General features: G+C 37.2%; 1 pseudogene; it reads right to left on the bottom strand.

Moving 5' to 3' along the window:
* Window positions 1-26,197, bottom strand: part of LOC131552967 (NACHT, LRR and PYD domains-containing protein 12-like) — a 47,160-nt pseudogene extending 20,963 nt beyond the window's left edge.
* Window positions 26,198-27,561: the final 1,364 nt, after the last annotated feature.

Here is a 27,561-nt window from a genome sequence, read left to right as displayed (position 1 = left end):
GCTTGTCTGTCTCATTGCTCTTGGACTGTTGCTCTCTGCCAGTCACTCTGAAACCCCTTTCCTAGACGCCTCCTGCTGAGCTGATATCCTCTTCCACGGACCTGGCTGGAATCTCTCCTGGTTACCCTCTCCGATAGTGGCTAGTTCCTGAGCTTGTGTTTGAAACTCAATAAATCTCTGTTATCCCTGCAGCTGATTCCTCTTCCTTTACCACCCTGACATAACATGTTTGTACATGTTTTTATTTTAGTGCAGTTTTATGAATAAACATTTTAATTAATTCACATGCATCTTAAAGCTTGTACCTAATTGTGAGTGGGAGGTGGGGGCGGCATTATTGTGTTTTGCCTAGAGCGGCAGCTGAGCTTGTGCCGGCCCTGAGCGTAGGTTACGTCAAAAGATGATATGTGGAGGGGTATGTGTTGCGTCAGGAACCATGTCGAGGTTATGAGTGAGGAGTAAGTGATCCGAGTGCTGCAGGTGTAGCAGCGTCCTCTGGTTTGATCCAGGTCTCTGTCAGGGCCATGAGGTTTAGTCTTGAATGACTAGAAATAGATGTAATGAAATCTGCTTTTTTTACTGCAGACTAACAATTCCAATGACCAATAGAAAAAGAAAGTAGTGTATTAGCAGACATAGGCAAAGTGCGCAGGTTGTTAGGATTGCGATGTGTGGTTTGCGAGTGGTTGAAATAGTAGGGATATGGAAATGCATAGTAAGAGTTGATCATAAAAACTGAAACAGAAGTGAAGCAAGGTGTAGAAAAGAGGATAGAATGAAAAGCAATACTTAAGTCCCTTGCCGGTGTCCCTGCACGTTGGAGCTGCACGGTAGAGTCGATGGTCTCAACACTCTTTGGTCTTCACATGAAGAGGCCTTCACACGAGGGCTGCCGCGACCGTTGTCGCGGTATACTAACCTTTTTTATACCCGTTTGACAAAATGGAAATTGAATTCAGCTGAACACACTTTACTGTTTATCATAGCAAAGGGCTAAGCAAGCACACAACACTGACAAGTAGGGGTGGCACGGTATGCATACCGAACCATACGGTTCACGAGGCAAATTCCAAATGGAAGTGATCATCCCTATCCCCTTGGAGTGGGGACTTTGGAGTGAGCAGGGCACGTGTGTGCGATTATTTCGTCGTTTGGAATGCACTTGGCAAAGGGAGCAATCTAATTTCCTCATAATCTTCAGCTGGGATGTTCTAAAGGTTATAACATTTTTGTTCTCTAAAATGTACTTAAAGGTTAAGCACCACAGAGAAAGGTAAATGTTAGTCATCTATGATTAACTGATTTTATGATTCATTTGAAAATGATTACATTTTATTTTTAAACAGATTTATAAATGATTTTCATGACGAATGTTGCGTTCCCAAATCCAAATTATAAACAACAAACACAGTTCTTGCAGTAGGCTACTCTGAAACATGCAGCACATCAGACTATATGTAAGCAATAAGTTACAAGAGGCCGTGCTGTATTGTGAATAAGTCATGCCTGAAGGACGTTGTTAGGCATGACGCAAAGCAATAAGATACGGCTCGAGTAACTTATTGCTTTTCTAAAAGGGTTACATTGTACCACATGCCTTTTACTTTCCTTTAAAAACAGTAACTGGCAACTGTGTAGTAACTGTTGCAGTGATAATCTCTTTGCTAATGCCAATTGCACATGCATGTGTGCTGTTAGCTAGAGATCTGAGTTAAAATTATGTTTCTAGTTTTAATGATTTTGATTAATTCAGTTAATTTTATTTTAATGTTTTTTTTTTTTAGTAGATTCAAAATAAAAGTTCAGAGTATTAATGTGCTGACATTATTAACACATAAATATTAGTTTTTAAACAACATTGCAATTATTTTAATTTAGTGCATTAGAGGAACATACTGTAAAGTAGGTAAAGTGTAAAAATAACAGTTAACTATAGGCAAATGTGCAGCCAGTTGTCAGCCCTCTGTCGTGTGTTTCCCACCCTCTTGTGTCCTTATATGGTTTTTCCTGTCTTTAAGTTTGATTATGATTTGGTCCAGCTGTGTGTTAATTATCTTGTGTATTTAGTTCCTGCCTGTTCAGTTCCTTTTCGTCTGGTCTACTCGTTACTCCCGGTGTTCCTGTGTGTCTGCCCTGCCTTGCCTTGTCTTGCCTTTGTTGGATCTTCATTAAAGACTGTTATTTTGAGTTATCCTCATCTCCTCGTTCCTCCCCGTTGTGTGCACCGTGACACCAGTATTTTACAGTTATTTTCAGGACAATTTTTACTACACTGCAATTCTCTCTATCTATCTTATCTATCTAAATAACTAAATAAATAAATAGTACTTTGTAGGTGAAGCTGCTGCAGGTTAATTACTGCAAATTTACTGCAAAAAAACTTTGTTTTAGAGTGTAGGGATTAGTGAATGAGTGAACAAATTAGCAATTTTGGACAGCTATTGTTTCAAGGTGATATAAGAACGGATCTGTCTGGAGAAAGTAATTTGCACCTCTAATAAACACCTACAGGAGGCCATTTGTTTCACAGAAGCCACGTGTTCCCTTATTACATATCAGTTATTAACTCTTGTGATCAAACACATGTTTGGTCTCATCTGGCAGCTTATAAACCAAACAGAAATGTGATGAACTAAATAGAGATATTCAAAGTCATAATCTATAATGTAATAACTGTTGTCTACACATGCATTGAGATCATGTTAATGAGCTTTTTTTTTTCTTCAGATCTCCACCCCTTTACCTCTAGCTTTATGGTCTTTAGTGTTTTCGTTCCACTTTGATCCTTTAAACTTTTCTCAGGATATCAGATGAAAAGGAAACTGCCGATGGAGGAGAAAGCTTGAAACTATTCTGCTCCTTCAATCCAGTGTGTTGATTCTCACAGATACATACTAAATACTCTATGCAGTATATAGATTCACTTAACACTTAATAAACAACTTTCTTGCTTTAAATGTTTTGAGGATCTTTCCTTTTATCAGAACATTAAAGGAAAGTGCTCAAAGTTCCATAAGCAACTGAAGCTGAATGGAGATGAATGAAATGAATTTCATTTCAGACATCTGTTTTTTGACCTGGGATTTAGTGTATTTAATGAACATTTATTTTACAAGCTGATTTTAGTCTTAGAATTTACATTAAAGGTCACATCTTACTGAGGACAATGACATATGACTATCAGAGAGATGATCTTACCTCAGTATCTCCAGTTTGCAGTGAGGATCCTCCAGAACAGCAGACAGCAGCATGACTCCAGAATCTCCTAGGTTATTCCAAGACGGATTCAGTTCTCTCAGGTGTGAGGGGTTTGATCTCAGAGCTGAAGCCAGAGCAGCACAACCTTTATACGTGATGCCACAATAACTCAACCTGCAGAGAACAATGACAAACTCTTCACTCTCTCATTTCAGATTAGGGGTGCATTTCCCAAAAGTCTCGTTAACTATGATGGCAAGTTCCTCTATTGGTAATGATGGAACTTGCGACCATAGTTGCTTTTGGGAAATGCACCCCTGATCACTTTAGCTGTGAATCCATTATTAAAGAGAAAGTATAAACTTAAATCACAAATCAAAACACCTGTCTTGTATATCTTTCCTGTAGCTCAAATAGTAGAGCATTGCGCTAGCAATGCCAAGATCATGGGTTCAATTCCTAGGGAAAGCAAGAGCTGATAAAATGTAAAAACTTTAACTTGAATGCAATGTAAGTCCAAAGCGTCTGCTAAATGCATAAATGTAAATGTATCAAAAAGATTTAAACTGAAATGAAAGCACTGACTGCAATCATGACTTGCAAACCACTGAAAAATCCCTACATGAGAGTCTGTGCTGCTGTGTGTTCAGCCCTATTACCTGAAACTCATAATTTTGAGATATTTTTTATTCCTTCCCTTTCCTGGGAATACAGATGTATATTTATTGAGTAATCCACTATTTTGAAGAGAGTGGTCAAAATGGCAATTTTCACCTGAGATTTGGAGCCAAATTACAGGGGCATAAACAGGACTTTAGAATGACTGCAGCTTCATTATTATTTTTACACAGAGATTGGTAGCTCTATTAGTCAAATCTGTCAGCTTTGTTGCAGTATATGCCAGTGGTGACCATTAAAGGGTAACTAAACCCCTGGTCAGAGCCTAACTCCACCCACTGGCAATATTTGAAAAATGCTGGAAAAGTGGGCAGAGCCCAGTGGAGACAGAGGGACGAACCAAGCTCGTGCAGCGGCGTGGTGAGCTCGTGCAGGGGCATGGTTAGTAAGTGCCATCATACGTCACAGGGGTATGCAATGTCCAATAGGAAATTTCAACTGCAGTAGCCACCGGTAAGTTTAATTAATAAAAAAAAACAAAGAAATGAACAACATTTTGACCAAAAAGCTGAAAAAAAAAAAAGACTATGAATTGGATTCAGAATGATATTGTAACGGAGCCGACAAGACGAGAGGTGTGCGGATCCATTTGCAAAGCTTTATTAAACAGAGACATGATCATAACAGGCATGGTTCAAACAGAGGAGTACTCAAGTCAACAGGTATGGTCTTTGATCGGAGGTGATCAGTTTGTGGCACTGCTGAGGTGGTATTGAAGCCCAGGTTTCTTTGACAGTGGCCTTCAGTTTAGCTGCATTTTTTGGTCTCTTATTTCTCATTTTCCTCTTGAAAACACAGGTCTGGTGAGTTTGCTGGCCAGTCAAGCACACCAACACCATGGTCATTTAACCAACTTTTGGTGCTTTTGGCAGTGTGGGCAGGTGCCAAATCCTGCTGGAAAATGAAATCAGCATCTTCAAAAATCTGATCAGTGCAGTGACTTTGGTTTTGAAAAAACACAATGAACCAACACCAGCAGATGACATTGCACCCCAAATCATCACAGACTGTGGAAACTTAACACTGGACTTCAAGCAACTTGGGCTATGAGCTTCTCCACCCTTCCTCCAGACTGTAGGACCTTGGTTTCCAAATGAAATACAAAACTTGCTCTCATCTGAAAAGAGGATTGGGACCACTGGGCAACAGTCCAGTTCTTCTTCTCCTTAGCCCAGGTAAGACGCCTTTGACGTTGTCTGTGGTTCAGGAGTGGCTTAACAAGAGGAATACGACAACTGTAGCCAAATTCCTTGTGGTGTGTGGCGGCTCTTAATGCCTTGACCCCAGCCTCAGTCCATTCCTTGTGAAGTTCACCCAAATTCTTGAATCGATTTTGCTTGACAATCCTCATAAGGCTGCGGTTCTCTCGGTTGGTTGTGCATCTTTTTCTTCCACACTTTTTCCTTCTACTCAACTTTCTGTTGACATGCTTGGATACAGCACTCTGTGAACAGCCAGCTTCTTTGGCATTGAATGTTTGTGGCTTACCCTCCTTGTGAAGGGTGTCAATGATTGTCTTCTGGACAACTGTCAGAGCAGCAGTCTTCCCCATGATTGTGTAGCCTAGTGAACCAAACTGAGAGACCATTTTGAAGGCTCAGGAAACCTTTGCAGGTGTTTTGAGTTGATTAGCTGATTGGCATGTCACCATATTCTAATTTGTTGAGATCGTGAATTGGTGGGTTTATGTTAAATGTGAGCAAAATCATCACAATTAAAAGAACCAAAGACTTAAACTACTTCAGTCTGTGTGCATTGAATTTATTTAATACATGAGTTTCACAATTTGAGTTGAATTACTGAAATAAATGAACTTTTCCACGACATTCTAATTTATTGAGATGCACCTGTATGTGGAAGCATCTGTTGTTTCGGTTTCTTCTTCACTTGTGTGTTATGTTTTTTTTGGGGAAATTCTGTACAGAAGATGTGTACTAGCGCTCCCTATCATATAACAATGAAAACACGGATTCTAGGAGCACAGTATAGCTCATGTTTAGACTTTTTCCTAAGTATAAATCAAATATACTGTACTTAAATGTCATTTTAAGTATATTTCTGAAAAGTACATAAAAAGTAGACTAAAAGTAAACTTTCCTTTTTTAGTTTAAAAGAAGCATACTAATAGCACACTTGAATAAACTTATTTTTTGTAAGGGTATTTATAGCCCTCATATTGCCATTGGCTCTTGTTGAGTATTGTCCCTGTAACCTCTGTTGGTGATTTCTTGTTTTTGTTTATGCAAAGTCTGTTCCATGCCAAGTCAAGTCAAATCAAGTCAAGTCTTTGTTTGGTCACTTTTGGAGTTAAATAAAGCTGTACTTAGGTTCTCACTACGCTCGCCTCCAGTGGACTCTTTACATGGGCTCCCTATATCCCTCGGATTTAACCATATAGGACCATATAGGAGATATTTTTAATGCTTTTTTTAGTTACAAACTTGCACACTTTGGAAAAATAATATTTTTGGCACTCAAACAGGTTTGTCTATGCAGTTGTTTTGATAGAGGGAAATAAGATACATTTCTAGTTTCAACATTATTTATTCTTCAGACATTCCCCTTTAAATACAATAAATATTGGCTGTATACAAAGTGAACAATATTTTGTTTTTAACCACTGATGTGGGTATTGAAATGGGTATTATTCTACATATAGAGCTGCATTGAGATCCCCATATCTCTGGGACTGAATGATCTGGGCCTTGAAAATTAAGATTCCAAAAGAAAAGTTTATTATTAAGAACCAGAATATAAAATCATATTTATATGTCTATAGGAATACTTCTTCAGTTACAGGCATGCAAACTTTGTAAAAAAGAATATTTATGGCACTCAGTATGTCACAAGTATGTTCTATGCCAGGTTTTGGCAACCTTTTGGGCACGAAGTGCCATTTTTATTTATTTTTTTGTTTAAACATTGTGCCAATACCTGTGGCAAATCAACAATGTAATCCTACTAAACACCTCTGTGTGAGTGTGAAACAAGGACAACTGTGCATTAAAACCTTTCAGTTTTTAGTAATGCGCTGCTTTAATTGATGCACACACACACACATACGGTGGCCGAGAGAGCTCAACACGCTGCAACTTCAGAAAACACATGCAAATAGAAAAAGCACCAGCAAATCAAGAAAACATCTTCATCAATTTGACAGCAGGTGCTGCAAATTCTCACAAAACAAACAAATAAAGAAACGCACTGCAAATGCTCACAACACAACCAAATAAAGAATTTTATTTGCAGCGTGTTTCTTTGTTTGGTTGTGTTGTGAGCATATGCAGTGCTTGTTTTGTCAAATTGATGAAGTTGTTTTCTTAATTTGCAGGTGTTTTTTCTATTTGCAGCACGCTGAGCTCTCTCGGCCACCGTACACACACACACACACACACACACACACACACACATAAATCACTCACACACGAGACTGGAGATCGCACTGCACACACACAGACTGCTAAACTACAACTGACGCACAAATATATCATTAATATAACAATACAACACACATTCACATTATATATACTACGTATATGCCTACCATAAGTCAATTTCCTGGTGTTACGTATAATGTCAGTACTGTCCGTGTATATACGGTATGCACATATGTGTACATTGTATATATGTATATTGTATACCATTGTTAATTGTAAATTGCATTGTACTTATATGTGCAATGTCTGGAACACACACCTAAGCTTTTCACACATAATTTACTTGTAAATGCTGTAGTGACAATAAAAGTGAGTTGAGTTGAGTGAAACATTCAGGAGCTCAGAAACTTGTTGTCAACGCTGCCCTGAGACTTGTATTAATCCATAGTGAGTCACTACGTTATATTTCTCAGCAACGAGGAGGAAAAATTTATGTTTTTGAAGTAATTATACTCAGCTTCATTGTTTGTAGAGAGAGACGCACAGATGCAGGTGATATAACTGTCAGTCATTTAACATTTCTTTTGTAAAACAGTCGACCAATATTAAATGATTTGCAACTTCCATCTTACCTCGCTCTCTTTGAACGTTAAACAGAGGCTTTGCGCTGGAATTCATACTCTGCTTCTGTGAACAGTGAACCCTATCTACTTTGATTTGACCGGCCATCTCAATTATTTTGACATTGACGATCGCTGTTAGACCATACGTCGGTATGTAGTTTTCCATATTGCTCGCATGCCAGTGATTATCCCTCTGCGTGCCATAGGTCGTCGACCCCTGTTCTATTCAATTGTTTTGACAGAGGGAAACAAGATACATTTCTAGTTTCAACATTACTTGTTCTTCAGACATTTCTCTTTAAAAGAAAGGAAAAAAGTATCATCTGTATGCAAAGTGACTCACATTTTGTTTTTGACTGCTGAAAATGTGTACAATTGAATGATTTACTCCTGGAGCCATATTTAGATCCCAGTAGCTCTGGAACTGAACCATACAGGGCCTCAAAAATAAATTTGCCATACGAAAAGTTTGATAAGACCCAAAATCTAAAAGGCAATTAAGATATCTTTAGTAATTCTTGAGTTACAGGCATGCAAACTTTGGAGAAAAAATAAAATAAAAATTGAAAATGCTTTTTCCCCATGGTCATCACTGGCAATTTACTGCAACAAAGATTGCTAAAGTCAACAGACTGTATTATTAGACTTACCAATCCCCATGTAAAAATAATATAATGATGCTGCAGTCTTTTTGAAGTCATTATAATTGTATTTTACTGCTCCTGTAATTTGGCCCAAATCTCAGGTGAATATTACCCTTTTGACCACCCTCTACAAAGTACTGGATCACTCAGTAAATATACATCTGTGACATTTAATATTTTGGCTTTCATCACTATACATGTTTATCTTTCTTCAGAAAAAAAAAAAATTGACAAAATCAAAAATATGAGCTGGAGACCTCTGGTTGAGGTGACATGGAATGACCCAATAGCATTAGCATGGGTAAATTGTGTTTACCCATCAGAAACAATAATCAAATCAATAAGAGCTGAACAATCTGGATATTAACCCCTTGTCTTTCCTAAATCTTCATATATTAACTGGGACTTCATTCATGTCTGCATAGACACTAAAATGTACAATACTGACTCATTTACAACATCTAAACCTAAAATACTGACGAATAGACAACAACAAAAATGTAAATTATTTACTTTACAGACTTACAAATTAATCCTTATGAATATTAAAATCTCGGCATTAACATTTTTATTATATTGTATTCAGTCATATCAATAGCATTATATTTTCATTTACATTTATTAAATTAAGTTAAGTTTACTCATTTATTGAAGATTTCTACTGCTAACTTGTTTCAAAGGATTGCATAACAGTAAACAAGACCACACTTTAAACCCTTAAAATGAACATTATATAGAATTTCCGCAATCACTTTCAATTTACTTTGTTTGCCATGGGACACACAAGGCATTTTCTCCTACATGTGACTGACAATAGCACCAAAAATACATAAATGTAACAATTACAAAAGGAATCAATTTTATTTGTGCACTGTACTCCAAATCTTCATAATCCATATGACTGTGAGGAACAGACCCAAAATTCTAAATCTTTGTTCTATATTTATTTATTTTATTATCTTGAGGTAAGTTTAGAGTGACTCCTTTGGTAGTTAGAGGTCATTTTGTTTGATATTTTGGCCTGGCTCACTATTAAAGTTATTTTACTTCCATACTCTGCTATACTATAAAGCTATACTATAATAATGGATCCTGTCCAACCTTATTTCTTTGATTTGACTGACTTTTGGTGCTGAACTGTATTTTCATTCTTAAATCTTTACTTATAGTTAACTTTAATGTTACTTCTCCTTCAAGCAGTTTGGACCATGCCTCTATTTGTATGTGAAATGCTTGTTTTTTTTTTTTTTTCAATGACACCATTCACAACATAATCTGAGTTTTACTCTTATTTTGATCTGTACTAATATGTATGGAGTAGTGATATGCACTATGACATGGGTATTACAAAGTAAACATGGTTTATGAGGTTTACACATGCTGTGTCCTCGTAAACCAAATGACTTAAGAAAAACTAAACAGTTTTTTGAAATTCAATAAATGCCTGTAGTTTTGTTTGAGGGGTCGGTTTAGGTATAGGTTTGGAGTAAGAGAATAGAATATACAGTTTGTACAGTATAAAAACCATTATGCCATTTGAGAGTCCACGTAAACCACATACGGTTTATGTTTGTTTTTGCCAAATTGGTTTGGAACAGTTGTTGAATAATCAACTGAACTAAACAATTATGCCTGCTTATCTGTTTTACTGACAATTTAATTGATCACAGAGATAGCACTGACTTAGAATGAAGTTGGTTCAATATATAAAAATACATTTTAAATAATTGCTTAGATATAGTGAACTACTTTTGCCATGTTGCTATAACTTAGCTTTCTACATTTCCTGGGGGTAGCTTCAGTGTAATGAAGCTTCATTTAATGTAGACTAACTGCTAGCTTAGCTCACACAGCCCTACACAGTTCACAATTAAAACAATATTTTAAAAGTCATCGCAGAATGAATGTGATGAACAGTAAGAATGAATCCAGCATGTTCTTCATTGCTCAGTTCTGACTGTGTTGAGCTTGAGTCTGTTTAAAGTCAAGAGATTGAGATGTTGATTGTGTGTGAAAGTGTGTATTTCAGTGTGACTCTCAGTCCTGCAATATACTTTATATGGTGTTTCATATGTGAGAGTCAAATATGATCTTACCACAGTTTCTCCAGTTTACAGTGAAGATCCTCTAGTACAGAACAGATGAACATCAAGCCTGAATCTTGTAGTTTATTCCCAGTCAGATCCAGTTCTCTCAGGTGTGAGGGGTTTGATCTCAGAGCTGAAGTTAGAGCAGCACAACCTTCATCTGTGATGCCACTATTACACAACCTGTAGAGAACAATGAAACACTTTGAATTGTAGTTCAAGTGTCTGTAGTTTGTTATTTTTAACATCGTTAAAACTGAAAAAATGAATCGCACGTGTTAACATGCTAATTATATATCCTTGGGGCTGTTGAGGCTGATGGGGTTGGCATACAGTTGTCCTAAACATACTATATATTAAGGATATGCCAGTATCAAATTTTCATGTTGCGATTAATTGCTAATGCTTTTATCATGGTATACGGTATTATCACAATATTGAAATTTAGTTGCAACAAAAGTGTTGTCATACAGTATAACAATAACTTTTTCTTATAACAAAAATAACTGAACATTTAAATACAATAAAGCAATACACACACACAAAAAAAATTATAAAGTTACACATTTTACAAAGATTAAAGTGCAAAAGAATGATAAAAACCAGATATAACTTTACAATAAGATCTCATTAATTAACCTTAGTTAATGCATTGACATTAACATTTGCTACAGAGGTGATGTTACGGTCGGTGTTAGCTAAAGAGGCGCACGAGAAGTAAAGCAAACAAAAGTCTTTTAATAACAATTCACAGAAGATTTCCAGGAGCATGGGGTAGCAAAACACATGTTGAACTCAATAGCAGACAAACATTGGAGGGAGAACACAGGCTTTTATAATCAACGTAATCAAGGGAGAATATAAACAGGTGAGGATCTAATTAACCAATAGGGGAAATAGAAGAAACTAGGTCAAACATGTGACAGGTGATTAATCGTGGTTAAAAAAATACAACCCTTAGTTCATGTTAGCTCATTAAATAACACATGTTTAGAAGAATTCTTCATTGGCAGTTAATGTTAACTAATGAATTAACTAATGTTAACTAATGAATCCCTAATGTAAAGTTTGACCGAACAATAAAGAATCAAAACACTTTCAAACATTATCTATGGCGCTGTGATGAACACCATAGCGAATACACAAATCTGAATGGCTATTTAAGTAATTTAAAAACATTTCAGAAAAATAAAGTTTATGCAGCTGCTTTGTTTCCGGGGTAACAGCTGCATTTCTGCTGTTTAGCGCCATCTGCTGTCAGAGAGTGAATGTGCGCTTTCATCCAGAGAGTGCACATGCATCTTTAACACAGTTTACAGCAGTGTTGTGCATTGTGAGCAGTTGATGGGAAAAGTATTCTTAAAATGCATTTAAAACTCTGAATAATTTGTAATCAATTATTATTCTCTGCATTTTGAAGTGCCCACAATAACAATATTGTGCATATTCATTACCGTGATATATCGCATTAACGAATACCGGCACATGTCTACTATATATAAAGATTATACAGCTTATTAAGACCAGCCACAGTATGATTTTTGCGTACGTGTGCTTTCAGTTGTTCCTATATTTTTTCTTAAAGTTAGAATAAATTTCAGTATGAAAGTTTTAGTGAATCATGATTTGGTCATGAAAGCATTTGTATGCATGTACCGTCACGGGTCAGGGTGCCTTCTCGGCTCCTCTTGCTGTCTGTGTTGTCCTGTCATGTTCGACAGCTCGTGGTCTGGGCAATCAGTGCTGATCGTGCAGCGGGAGTCTGACTCTCCCCCACCTGTCGCTCATTCCCCCAATCACATATATGTCCCTGTTTTCTGTTCCTGGTTGCAGACATGTTCACAAGTCTCTGAGGTCCAAGTCCAAGTCGCGTCTCAAGTCTTTGTTCTATTTATTAGCAACAGTTCTTTCAGCTAGTTATTGAGGCTAAATCAGTTTTGAAATACTGATTTCACGATATGATTTTCTCAACAACAAAACAAAACTTTAACAAAATTTAAGACAAATTAGAAATGAAACGGTGTCCATTTATTAATTGTCAGATAAAATGCTGCACATTTCTTTGTAAAATTGAAATATTTTAAACAACAAAACTAAATTTTAAAAGAAACCCCAATTAATCAAATGAATTACACAAATGAAATAAATCTCATATAAACAAACTAAGGCTTTGTCTGTGCTCTTTTTCAATTTAAAATTAGAAGCAACCACTGTATTTTAAACACAACACAATCCAAACAAAGAGGCTGCATACATCCAGCATCCAGTTTTTAATCTAAATTGGATTGTATAATTTCGAAATTTGAAGCAAAAACAAAATGGTCTGACTTTAGTTTTGTGAAACTATTCTACATAAAACATCTGTACGAAACAAAACAGCAGACAGGCTGAATTAATGCAGATTCACTCTCTGCCAGCAGGTGGCGCTTGAATAGCAATTAAACATCGTTGCCTTGGTTACACTGTAAACAAAGCAGCGCTGCGGTTATGAACACTACTTTAATATGCATTGGAGGCAAGATGAAAAGAAAATACCATCTAAACTTTTCTAAAGACAGGCAGTTCCCCTCAGAGATACATTCATATAAGCTCCCATACCAAATAACTTGCGTTTTTTACGAGTCACGAGTCCAAGTTAAGTCTTGAGTTTCCATCTCTGCAATTACCTGAATTATCATGTACTAATACCTTAATTAATAATTACTTGACTATGAACTAATGAAGAGTTAAGACATGTATTAATCAAGAACTAATGAAGAACTAACTTAACTACGACATGAGTCATATGAATTACCGCATGAATAACACCACCTTAATTACATGTTAGTTCCTGCATGTTAGTTAATGTATTAATTAACACTTTGGGGTAAACTAAATCAAACATGCTCTAGAAGAAAGATTCATGAAAATGGCACACTGCAAAATTGTTTATAAATTCTCCACCTGCAGCTATGTCACAAACATCAGTGAATGACAGTGGATTTCTTGCAATATTTACGTTTAACCGAACTCATTACATTTACATTTACATTTATGCATTTAGCAGACGCTTTTATCCAAAGCAACTTACATTGCATTCAAGTTACAGTTTTTACATTTGATCAGCTCTTGCTTTCCCTGGGAATCGAACCCATGATCTTGGCGTTGCTAGCGCCATGCTCTACTATTTGAGCTACAGGAAAGCCTCATCCAAACTCATCCAACGCACAATGATGCATTCATAATTAAAAACAACTTCATCTCATCCTGTTTGGAGTGATTCCACTGCTGCCCTCCTACAATAACGTATTCATTAAGCAGATGCGATTTTCCAAATTAAAATCAGTGTTAGCATAGAGATGATGGTTATGTTATGGATTGGTTTACCGTCTTTATATCATAATAATGCACTGAAATCATACGTTTGTCTTGTGTTCTTGCGCTTCTTTTGGGCCACTATTGCCCCTTCAAAATGTTAACCTTCCTCCTACCGTTCAGTTCCTTCTCCATCCAAATGCAGCCACGTGACCTCTGCTCTTCCACTTTTTTACAAACCACCATAACAAAAAATAAATAAAATATCTGATTTAGATGAGCTGAATATGTATAAAACATGTGTAATTGATAACTTTTTAAAGATGTGCCATAACTTGACACCATACTCTTTTTACCACACTTTGGCTTAATATTGTATAAATCCTTCAGACCACCACACACATGCAAATAAAGGTGTCGATGAGACAAAGAAGCATTTTTCTTCTCACAATTTGCACCTCTGCATTGGTCAGTCTACCAAGAAGGGGTGTAACCGGAAGAGGAGTTAAAAGACTCTAACGCAAACCAATCATTGCTCGAATCAGATAGATGCTCTTCAAGACTCATGTGTCCTAAATCTGACCTTCTGGCAGTTTTATCTTCAGAATAACCCGACAAAAGCTTCCAGCTCACTCCTAACGAACTCAACAAAAATCTCCATCGTCTCTATGCATCTAGACTCTTGTGCAGCAACAAAGCCAATACAAGTAACCGTTTTTCAACTATTCAGCTGCGTTTCTAAGTTTGCGCCCCTTTAAGGTGATTTTGATTCTCTGATGTTTCTCATTAGGTTGTGGATGATTGATGTTAAATCCTGCCATTCTTTTGCTCTTCTTAATCCTTTTTCTTACTTTTTATTTCATTTTCTACTTATGTGTTTTGTTATGTGTTTTGTATGTACTGTATGTTACTTGTAATTTCATTTATTAAATCCCTTATATTTATGATTGATTGTTTCTGTGTTTGCTGCTCACAGTTCAAAGTCACTGAAACGTTGATCTTGCTACATGCTAAACTACTGCTAGTACTGTATACAATAGGAAAGCTATTCTTTCTCGGCCAGAAAGATAACTTTTCCAAGAACTGACAAATGATTATACGGTCCGCTCGGTGGACGAACAGCTTAATTAATTGTAAGAATGAATTACAATAATTAATTGCAGTTAATCTGAGAATGATGTTTAAAACAGTTAACAAACTTCTTAATCCTCATAACAAAAACATTTGTTCTTCTGTTGAGATGTGTAACATATTCCTCAAGTACTTCACAGAGCGAGTCCAAAACATATACAGTGAGGGGGAAAAATTATTTGATCCACTGCTGATTTTGTACATTTGCCCAGTGACAAAGAAATGATCCGTCTATAATTTTAATGGTAGGTTTATTTGAACAGTGAGAGACAGATTAACAACAAAAAAAATCCAGAAAAACGCATTTCAAAAATGTTGATTTGCATTTTAATGAGTGAAATAAGTATTTGACCCCTTCGCAAAACATGACTTAGCACTTGGTGGCAAAACCCTTGTTGGCAATCACAGAGGTCAGACGTTGTAGTTGGCCACCAGGTTTGCACACATCTCAGGAGGGATTTTGTCCCACTCCTCTTTGCAGATCCGCTCCAAGTCATTGAGGTTTCGAGGTTGACGTTTGGCAACTCGAACCTTCAGCTCCCTCCACAGATGTTCTATGGGATTAAGGTCTGGAGACTGGCTAGGCCACTCCAGGACCTTAATGTACTTCTTCTTGAGCCACTCCTTTGTTGCCTTGGCCATGTGTTTTAGGTCATTGTCATGCTGGAATACCCATCCACGGCCCATTTTCAATGCCCTGGCTGGCTTCAATGCCCTGGCCCTGACGGTACATGGCCCAGTCCATTGTCCCTTTGATGTGGTGCAGTTGTCCTGTACCCTTATCAGAAAAACACCCCAAAAGCATAATGTTTCCACCTCCATGTTTGATGGTGGGGATGGTGTTCTTGGGGTCATAGGCAGCATTCCTCCTCCTCCAAACACGGCGAGTTGAGTTGATGCCAAAGAGCTTGATTTTGGTCTCATCTGACCACAACACTTTCACCCAGTTCTCCTCTGAATCACTGGCAAACTTCAGACGGGCTGTACATGTGCTTTCTTGAGCAGAGGGACCTTGCGGGCGCTGCAGGATTTCAGTCCTTCACAGCGTAGTGTGTTACCAATTGTTTTCTTGGTGACTATGGTCCCAGCTGCCGTGAGATCATTGACTAGATCCTCCCGTGTAGTTCTGGGCTGATTCCTCACCGTTCTCATGATCAATGAAACTCCACGAGGTGAGATCTTGCTTGGAGCCCCAGACCGAGGGAGATTGACAGTTATTTTGTGTTTCTTCCATTTGCGAATAATCGCACCAACTGTTGTCACCTTCTCACTGAGCTGCTTGGCGATGGTCTTGTAGCCCATTCCAGCCTTGTGTAGGTCTACAATCTTGTCCCTGACATCCTTGGACAGCTCGTTGGTCTCAGCCATGGTGGAGAGCTTGGAATCTGATTGATTGATTGCTTCTGTGGACAGGTTGTCTTTTATACAGGTAACAAGCGGAGATTAGGGGCACGCCCTTTAAGAGAGTGCTCCTAATCTCAGCTCGTTACCTGTATAAAAGACACCTGGGAGCAAGAAAACTTGCTGATTGATAGGGGATCAAATACTTGTTTCACTCATTAAAATGCAAATCAATTTATAACTTTTTTTAAATGCACTTTTCTGGATTTTTTTTTTGTTGTTATTCTCTCTCACTGTTCAAATAAACCTACCATTAAAATCTTAGACTGATCATTTCTTTGTCAGTGGGCAAACTTACAAAATCAGCAGGGTATCAATTTTTTATTTTTTTCCCCCCACTGTAGTTCCATGGTTACTGGTTCCTCTTTGCTGTTTAATGAGTTCCAACTTAAAAATGATCTTCCATTTTTCTAATTTTGCCACTATCAGCACCGATGAGATTTTAGAACTGGTTGTGTCTATAAATTCATTCACATGCTCTTTTGACCCCATACCTACCGAGAACATTCCAACAGGAGGGAACAGTTAATGAAAAAGTTAATGCCTCTTTGGGATGGCACAATAATGCGTCATTCACTTGCAGAATGCAAGCTTCAAGAATCTAGAGGGCACATAAGTCTGAAGTAGTGAATTAAGGTAAAGGGGTGCAAAGGGGAGCCAGTGGTGATTCTGTAGGCAAAAATTAATGCCTTGAATTTGATGCGAGCAGCTATTGGTAGCCTGTGCAAATTGATGAACAGAGGTGTGACGTGCGTTCTTTTCAGCTCATTAAAGATTAATCTTAAAGATTTTGAGGATATGTCTAGCTACAGGCCTATCGCACACCTACCCTTTCTTGCTAAGGTTCTTGAACGGGTTTTTGTTGGCCAGCTACAGCAATATATGTCCATACAATCTCTTTGAGCTGTTTTAATCTGGATTTAGATCAGGTCACAGCACTGAGACTGCTCTTGTCTGGGTCACAAATTACCTTCTCATTTCTGCTGACATGGGGCTTGTAGTATTTTAGTCTTGTTAGGCATTACTGCTGCTTTTGATACAGTATCTCATGCTGTCCTTCTGAATTGTTGCATGTTATGTTATGTTAGGCATCTCTGCTACTGTGTTCGAATGGTTTAAATCTTACTATCTTACTAATCAATTTTAGTTTGTATGTCTGGGGAAAAATCAATCTGTACCAACACTTGTTCAGCAGGGTGTCCAGCAGGGGTCTGTGCATGGACCTATCTTGTTTAGCATATATGTGTTGCCTCTGGGAGAGATCATTCATAAATTCCATCTAGGGTTTCACTGTTTTGCTTACTATACGCAGATCTATGTCAGCGCGCACACTAATGCAAACCTTGCAATTACAGCTCTTACTTCATGTTTGGAGGAAATAAAAGCATGGATGCATGACAGTTTTCTCAAGCTCAATGAGTCAGAAACTGAATTTTTATTTGTTGGTATGCCAACAACTCTGCATAAATTCAATAGTTGTAAATTGATTACTGATTGTGATTTAGTTACTCCATCCTCTCAAGAGTGCAATCTTGGTATTATTTTTTATACACAGCTTATGTTTGATGCCCATATTAAAATGGTATTGAAAACAGTTTTTTTTTTTTCCAAATAAAAAAAGAAATATCGCCAGACTGATTTTACCTTTTTATCACTGCCTGATGCAGAAAGGCTTATTCATGCCTATATTTCATTGAGGCTTGATTATTACCACGCAATTTATTTTGATCTCCCTGACAAGTCTATCAAGAAATTCAGAATGCAGCCACTCAGGTATTGACGTGTACAACTGCCCATCAGCATATTTCTCCGGTACTTTATAACTTGCATTGGCTTCCTATACAGGCACGCATTGAATTTAAAATACTGATTCTAACATATAAAGCTATTCATGGGTCTGCCCATCTCTGCAGCTTAGTTGCCTCTTATACTCCAGCTTGCTCTCTGTGCTCTTCTGGGTCATGTATTCTTCAGCAGCCTTCATATAAATTAAAGTCTATTGGGGCTTGAGCTTTTTTGGTTTGTGGAATGCTCTTCCTTAACTGATTAGACAATCTTTAAAGACTCTTTTTAAAGAATCTTTTTAATTTGCTACAGCTCTTAATTTTGATCTCATTTAATTTTAGAATGTACAAAATTGTCTTCAGGGGTGTGTTATTAGATGATCTTTTCTCAAATGACACACAGACGGGAATGCTGATCTTTGTGTTGTTTACTTAAATACTTGTCTATACAAAGGGGTTTTGTTAGCATTCACTGGAATGATTTACTGAGGACAAAGGCATGTGACTATCAGAAAGATGATCTTACCACAGTTTTTCCAGTTTACAGTGAGGATCCTGCAGAACAGCAGACAGCAGCGTGACTCCAGAATTTCCTAGTTTATTCCCAATCAGATCCAGTTGTCTCAGGTGTGAGGGGTTTGATCTCAGAGCTGAAGCCAGAGCAGCACAACCTTCATCTGTGACGCCACAATTACTCAACCTGTAGAGAACAATAACACACTCTTCACTCTCTCAGATCAGATCAGATTAGCACTGAACCCATTATTAAAGAGAAAGTACAAACTGAAAGCACAAAATCAATGATGGACTGAGATTTAAAATGTCACAGAGCACATAACATGATCATAAATCCTCTAATATCTCATTCAAGAAAGATACTATTTATAAAATAGTATTTATAATTAAAATACTATTTATTTTTTTCTCTGTCCGTATTTTTATGCAAATGTCAAATGTAAAAATGTAAAAATATTTACTTTTTGTGTTTATAATTTGTTATTTTGCTTTTGGATTTATTATTTTGTTTTCATAATTGTGATCTGATCTTACCGCAGAATCTCCAGTTTACAGTAAGGATTTTGTAGTACATCAGAGAGCAGATTTACTGATTTTCCCAGTTTATTCCCAGACAGATCCAGTTGTCTCAGGTGTGAGGGGTTTGATCTCAGAGCTGAAGCCAGAGCAGCACAACCTTCATCTGTGATGCCACAATAACTCAACCTGTAGAGAACAATGACACACTCTTCACTCTCTAAGTTCAGATCAAAACAGTTTAGCAGCGGATCTATTATTAAAGAGAAAGTACAAACTTAAAGCACAAACTGACATGTCTGATGAATCTCTGACTGAAGTAAGGTCTTTAAATGTCACAGTCACAGAGCACAAAACACGATCATAAAACACCTAAACGCTCATTCAAGCAGGATAAATAATATTCCTTAATTAAACCAATTGTCTTGTTTTATTTAAAAATATATATGTCTAATTCAAAACCTGTTTTAAATAAATGGCACTATACACTACATAGCTGAATTTTACTGTTATTTAGATCAGTACTGATATGTAATTAAACTCAACAATTTTAATTATACTGAATTTAAAAAACACAAGCTAATAAAATAAACACACTTTTATTGAAAGTACGAAAATTGGACAGAAAATATATTAATACTTTGGGCCAGATTTACTACCAGCTTGTGCCAGCGCAAACCCTCATTTGGCGTTAAATAACTACTGTCATCCCTTGTTTACACTGCACACGTCTGTGGCACGTTAAAGCTCCGATGAGGTTTTGTACCATCCTCCATGTGGTGCCAACTCAAACCAGGAGCATTTCAGAAGCGAAGTGAAAGGATTCGCAAGACCATTTGATTTGCCTGTCTGACGTTTTTCTTTTTTTTTGTGTTCTAACATGGTTGGCTAAATGTTTGTTTTGTTTTGGTTTAATTCTGTTTATTCCACTCCTACAACTCCTGCGATTAAACTCCACACCTTGTCCTTTTTCGAATTGTCCTTGTAAAAAGGATTTGTGGTGTCATATAAGAATGTGTGTTTTTCAGCTTTGAGGATGAACCTCTCGTCATCCATTTCTGGCCTCCTAGCAAGTTTATAATTATATGAAATTTGATCGGGAGTCTGCACAGGGTGTTTATTTTGAACTTGACATGATTTTTTGACTTTTTCCTTGTATTTGCTGTGCAGCTTTGATGCAGCGTCCGTAAAAAATAGACTAAGCATCTAATGAAGCCTTTTTCAATAATGCAGTGTAACTGCATGGCCATTGGTTCATGCAGTAAATAAAACAAAAGAACCAATGGCTGAACCAAGCTGCTATAGCTGCTACATAGACCTTGAGCGTGGAAGGGGAACGACGTGACAAATCCCTGATGCCTCGTTCTAATCATGACGTACTGACACAAAGTTCAAATGATTTGCAAAGGTCGTTTTGTCACGTCCAGTGTAGACAGACTTTAGCTGTTGCGGCGAAAGTAACCAAATATTCGACCATCTCATCCACCATCACAAATAAATCCAACTCATCATACTTTACATTTTGTTTTATCTGTGAGAGTCAAATATGATCTTACCGCAGTTTATCCAGTTTACAGTGAGGATCCTCCAGTACAGCAGACAGCAGCGTGAGTCCAGAATCTCCTAGTTTATTTCTAGTCAGATCCAGTTCTCTCAGGTGTGAGGGGTTTGATCTCAGAGCTGAAGCCAGAGCATCCCAACCTTCATCTGTGACACCACAATTACACAACCTGTAGAAAACAATGACGCACTCTCTCAGATCAGATCAGCAATGAATCCATTATTAAAGACAAACTTAAATTACAAATCAATATGATTAATGAATCATTGGACTGACATCTAAAATGTCACAGAGCCCAAACATGAGTCTTGTTTAAGAAAGACAAATAATACAACTTTGTTGCACAAAGTCAGTGATTTAAAAATTAAAGTTTCTTTATTTGCAAAAACATTTGGTAACACTTTAGTATAATGACTAATTGTCACTGTTAACTAGTTGCTTATTAGCATGCATATTACTAACATAGTGGCTATTTATCAGTACTTATAAAGCACATATTCTGCATGATCATATTCTAGATCTCTAATCTTACCCAATATCTCAACTTAACTACCTTACTAAGCAGTAATTAGGAGTTTAGGAGGCAAAAGTTGTAGTTAATAGTTAATTAATAGGGAGAATTGGACTTTAAAATAAAATGTGACAAAACATTTTTAATTATTGACAAACCTGAATAATTTATTTATATGCCACTTCTCTGACTCTGAATCTTACGGTGTCACTGATTTAACATAAATACTTGCCACTAACTCTGGACAACTTTGATGTTCTTAATGTTTTAACAGTGATGTGATTGTTCTCAGTGATACTTACTGAACTGATCTGGATTCTTTAATCACAGGCAGCAGCTTCTGAAAAATTTCCAGGTTGTTGGTTTCATTGTTTTTGCCAACAAATTTACTAATATCAAACCTGTCCAGCATTTTCTCTGATGTCAACAACACAAAATTAAAGCTGACCACTGAGATGAAGAGAGTTTGGTTTCCTTTATTGTTCCAGATTTCAGATACTGTTGTATTTGCTCCACTAGTGAATGATCACCCAGTTCATTCAGACAGTGGAACAGATTGATGGATTTCTCTGGAGAGTCAATGGTCCTGATCTTCTTCTTGATGTACTCAACTGTGTTCACATTGCTGTCAGATCTGCTTCTTGTCTGTTTCATCAGTCCTTGTAGGAGAATCTGATGAGACTCCACTGACAAACCCAGAAGGAACCGCAGGAAAAGATCCAGATGCCCATTTTTACTCTGTAGAGCCTCATCCACAGCTCTCTGATGCAGCTCAGATAATGAAACATGTTCTGATGAATTGAGTTGAAAAGAGTCCTTAACTTTGACCAAATAACCAAACAGAGTTTGTTGTCCAAACATATTTATGTTGTGGTTTGTCCAGTTGAGGTGCACATATAGAGCTGCTAGATGTTCCTGAATGCTCAGATGAACAAAGCAGAAGATTTTCCCCTGATACAAGCTCAACTCCTCTCTGAAGATCTGAGTGCACAATCCTGAGTACACTGATGCTTCTGTCACATCAATGCCACACTCTCTCAGATCTTCCTCATAGAAGATCAGGTTGCCTTTCACAAGCTGCTGGAAAGCCACTTTCCCCAGTTTGAGGATCATGTCTTCATCTGTCACCTTCTTCTCATAGTCCTTCTCACGTTTGATGTTGGTCTGAAGGATCAGGAAGCGTGTGTACATCTGAGTGAGAGTCTTGGGAATCTCTCCACTCTCTGCTGGACTCAACATCTTCTCCAGAACAGCGGCTGAGATCCAGCAGAACACTGGGATGTGGCACATGATGTAGAGGCTCCTTGATGACTTCAGGTGTGAGATGATTGTATCGGCCAGACTCTGATCACTGATTCTCTTCCTGAAGTATTCCTGCTTCTGTGGCTCATTGAAGCCTCGTACCTCTGTCACTCGATGGACACACTCAGAGGGGACGAGATCAGCTGCTGCTGGTCTGGAGGTGATCCAGATGAGAGCAGAGGGAAGCAGATTCCCCACAATCAGGTTCATCAGCAGCACGTCCACTGAAGCTGATTCAGATATATTACACAGTTTCACTTTACTCTTAAAGTCCAGAGACAGGCGACACTCATCCAGACCATCAAAGATGAACAACACTTTATATTCATCACTGGATATTTCCATTTCTTTAGTTTCAGGGAAAAAGATATGAAGAAGATCTGAAAGACTGAGTGTTTTGTCCTTCATCAGGTTGATTTCTCTGAAAGGCAGTGGAAATATGAGCTGGACGTCCTGATTCTCTTTCCCTTCGGCCCAGTCCAGGATGAACTTCTGCACAGAGACTGTTTTTCCAATGCCAGCGACTCCCTTTGTCAGCACAGTTCTGATGGCTTTGTCTTGTCCAGGTAAAGGTGTAAAGATGTCACTGCATTTGATGGCTGTGTCCTCTGTTGCTGCTCTCCTGGATTGTGTCTCAATCTGTCTCACCTCATGCTCATTACTGATCTCTCCACTCTCACTCTCTGTGATGTAGAGCTCTGTGTAGATCTCATTCAGGAGTGTTGGGTTTCCCTGCGTCGCTGTTCCCTCATACAGACGCTCAAACTTCTTCAGCAGATTTGATCTAAACATCTTGAGGACTTCATGTCTGTAAAATTAAAATACCATATTATTACATGGATGGAGAGGTTAATTTCCAAAGCAAAATATATTTGTTTTCTGAATTAAGATATAATTGGGTTTATGAAATCTGTCAGTTACTAATAATGCATTTGATTATACAAGAATTCGTTCTGTTCCTTGAATCTGATTGGCTGAGAGGTCTTTACAACCATGAGATATTCACCCAATATTGCCACAGGAACCTTTTCAACAATTTTGTATCACTCCGCTTGCAGCATTTCTCAAAGTGAATGTCATGGTGGATGTCCAAATCTACTAAAATTGTATTAATATTACTGTTGTTGTGTTGCGGAATGTAGTTTTAAGAGGTTTTTTTTAATATATTTTTTTTATGATGAGATTGTAGTTGTTTAGACTTCAAATATGTGGTTTGTTTATAAAGATAATGTCTATTTGAAATTTTTCTTTTACGCTCCAGGGCATCAACGGCCATTCAACCCTCATGAACCTGCCGAGAGCACAGCATTTGTACTTTTGACTGAATTGCTTAACGTTTATGATGGCTGTTTTTGTTCAATAATTATTATTATTCAATAACATAATATTTTATATAAATAATAGTAGTATTTAATAATAGTATCTGGTATTGATAAATGGTGTGTGTTTGTGATGGTGACTTTAGTTACACTGTTACGCCATTAGATGGCAACAAGAGACTATATGAGTTGGTCAGCAGTAAAGACTTTTATATTGAAAGAGTGAAACAGGGTTGTGAACAAGAAAGTTATTTATAATGTTCAAAAACAGCTTGTAAGATGCAGCCAACAAATGCACTGAGCAGTGCTGTCATCAGAATTCACCCTTAACAAATAAAAGGATAATATGACAACCCAACGAAAATTAACCATAATTAACTTACTATAGTTAAACAGTGGTAACCACAAATCAACCATGGTTTTGCTTCACTAACCATAGTTTAACCATGGTATTTGTAGTAAAACTGTGGTTATACAAATGATATCCCAATATGCCAAAAAAAACATCGTTACTACACTTTTACTATAATAAAACAATGGTTAATTTTCATAAGGGAAAGATATTGATTTCTTCAGCAGACATTCAATCTAATGTTTTATTCTGAATATGAGATTGAGCTAAAGACTTAATGCTGTATAAGATGCAGGTAACCACATTCGTGCAGTCCTTCTTTGTCTCATAATACTCTACATAATACAGTAAGCTTTTAATACGGTAATAAACCGTAACACGTTAAACAACCTGACCATCCAGTCCTGATGGTTAATGGTAAATGAACTTGGCTTGCTATCCTGTGTCCTGTTGCATGTGTCCTTTCTCAATTAATAATTTCATATTTCAAGCTAAACATTTGCACAATTAGTGTGAAAAGCTATAAAGAACAGTTGGGAAGATGATTTGAAATGTAGAATGAAAGAATAACAGAAATAGAGGAGGAGATGGGGAGGTGGAGAGATGCTGAAAGAATTGTTGCTGGCACGGTGTAAAGACTGCTGCTCATACAGGCTCATAATGATGAATGCAGGACTGAATGATTAGGCTGCTCCCGAACCTACGTTTGGAACTTCATTTCGATTTAACAGCATCTGAAATGTTATGGCGCTGCTAGAGGAGGAGTACAGTGAGAAGTGTCTGGATCCCACGGTGAGGTTCAGTGGTAGAAAAGCTCTTCGTATAAGTATAAAAACGTATAAAAACATGTATAAGTGCTGAAGGTGTAGGACATGCTGCATACTAGATTATGCTGAATTTAATAAAGGTTGTACTTATTTTGCAACCCTTCATTTAGGCAAAATTGCTCAATTAACTTATTTTACAGAAAAATGATATTGTGATAACATTTTTCTCGGTTTTATTAAGTAATAATGTTTAATACATTAAATGTGGTTCTTTTCATGAATTGTAACATTAATCATTAAACATTTATACTCATTTATGCTGCATACTGCGCAAGGTCAATGATTTCTTCTATAGAAACATTATACCTGAAATGCACTGGCTGATCCATAGACGCATCACTCCTCAGAGACACACAGCTGGACTCTGCTTCTGACCTCTTCTGATCAGCTGAACTATAACAAAAATTAAAGCGAATCCTTTGAATCACTATTTTCATATTCATTTAGGCTATCATTAATAAAGACTTATGATCGATTAATTTACCCTCTTAATACAAACACTGTAAACTAGCCTAAGTGCTCTTTAAGTTAACAAAAACATGACATCTGCTATCATTTAAGGTGATTTAATACAGTGTTTATTCAAAGTACCTGCATCCTGTTTGTGTGTCATCCATAATAAAACAGAATCTGATGTCCAGCACTGACTCTGAAACAAACCCAATGATTCAGCTGAACGGATCTGGAGAGAAACAGGATCATGAGACGTTCACTGAAATATACGATGTTAGTCGTGTGTTAACAACTGCTAATAACCACAGACAATGCAAAACACCAATGAAAACAATGAATTCATTTGTTTACAAATGAAAAAAAAAAAAAAAAAAAAAACTAATATGCTCTTCAGGGAAAATATCAATGCGGAAGTCACCTCTAGAGACCTGCACTCACCTTGATCAGCATTTAATTACAGAACAGGAGCCTGTTCTTCGTACGTCGCTTATTACATCTGAGATCATTTGAAAGATTCCAGATCTTCTAATCCTGATAACTGATCTCTGGCTAATTTGGTTCTTCAAACGAATATGCGTATTAGATTAAAATATCTGGATTAAATTGACTAAGATTACTGCGGGTTCTCGTGTTCGCCGAAAAGGGCAGATGTATCGATCCTCGAAACCACGATCAGCAATGCAGCGATTGGCTGGCGGCAAGACAGTAACGTAATGACATCATATCATTAAAAAAGACACCTGACGGAAAAAGTTAACAAATTTCAATACCTTTATAAGGAAACAGCCAAACGAACAAAACTACATAAATGCCATAGGCTAAGAGATAGCCTAAATTAAATGTGCACTATTTCTAATTTATTTGTAATTCATGATTCATACACGATTCCCAATTATTTATATTCATGATTTCTAGTATTTGTACAGGCTTTACATTTTTATTTCAATGTTGTAATTAGCAATTCATTTAATTTTATCTTTGAAGCAGATTTATGACAGCATTAAGGTTTAGAGATCAAGTTATCTGCATCTCCTGCTCCATCAAGCCACTCCCATAATATCTGTCACCACTCAGATTAATGCACAGCTCAGATTAACTGTATAGCATGTGTGTAAGACTCCAATACAATTATAAAGTAACTATTTCATCACTGATAAATCTTTCAATGAGTTAAACTTGCTGTGTCATTATAGACTACACAACATTGTTATATTATTTTCAAATAAATTTTTAAATTATTATTATTTTAAATGATTGTCCCTGGATCAGTAGGATACTCTTGTAATAAAGTAACAGTGGCTGGGACATATTTGAAATATCAATTCTGCTTAAAAAGATGCAATCTAATCCGGTTTACATGAAATAAGCCTGCTCCTGAGCAGGTTTAAGTTTAAGGACCTGTTGCTATGACAACAACTCCGGGATGAGCTTCGAAGAACCAAATGATCCAAGATCAAGCGAAATTGGCAACAATCAAATCCAGCTAACTGAGTTAGCGACGAAGAACGGACCCCAGTGCGCGCATACTTTGTCCCTGCAGGTCGCGCATGCTCCTTGCTTTGTTTGGTTTTGCACTAACCATTTGTTCCACATCGTGGCAGCACTGGCCCAGGAGATTGTTTCACAGTAGAAAACGAAATTAAAAAGACGGAACAACAACAATAACAAAATAGCGGAGACTGCAACAGCAACAGACAGCAGGTGATCTGATGATGATCTATCCGATCCTGTCAGGATGCGCTACTGGACGTTTAAGCTGTTGTGTCTAATGAGCTTCTTTCACAGAATAAACTACCATGCTAAAAAAAAAAGGATGTAGAAACATGGGTAGCACATCTTGTCACCTCTAAACACCACTTTAATAAAGGATGTCGCATCTTGAAGATTTTGCCACAGTTCTTCTGGATGTAGTCTATCTCAGTTGTTTCCATCTCTTTCAGTCCCAGATGATGATTCGATGATGGTTGGATCAGATCTGTGTGGTGAA

This window comes from Onychostoma macrolepis, chromosome 14, assembly GCF_012432095.1.
Source record: "Onychostoma macrolepis isolate SWU-2019 chromosome 14, ASM1243209v1, whole genome shotgun sequence".
In the NCBI taxonomy this organism is placed as follows: Eukaryota; Metazoa; Chordata; class Actinopteri; order Cypriniformes; family Cyprinidae; genus Onychostoma; species Onychostoma macrolepis.
The sequence above is the reverse complement of the archived record's forward strand: the minus strand, read 5'-3'. Positions and strand labels throughout refer to the sequence as shown.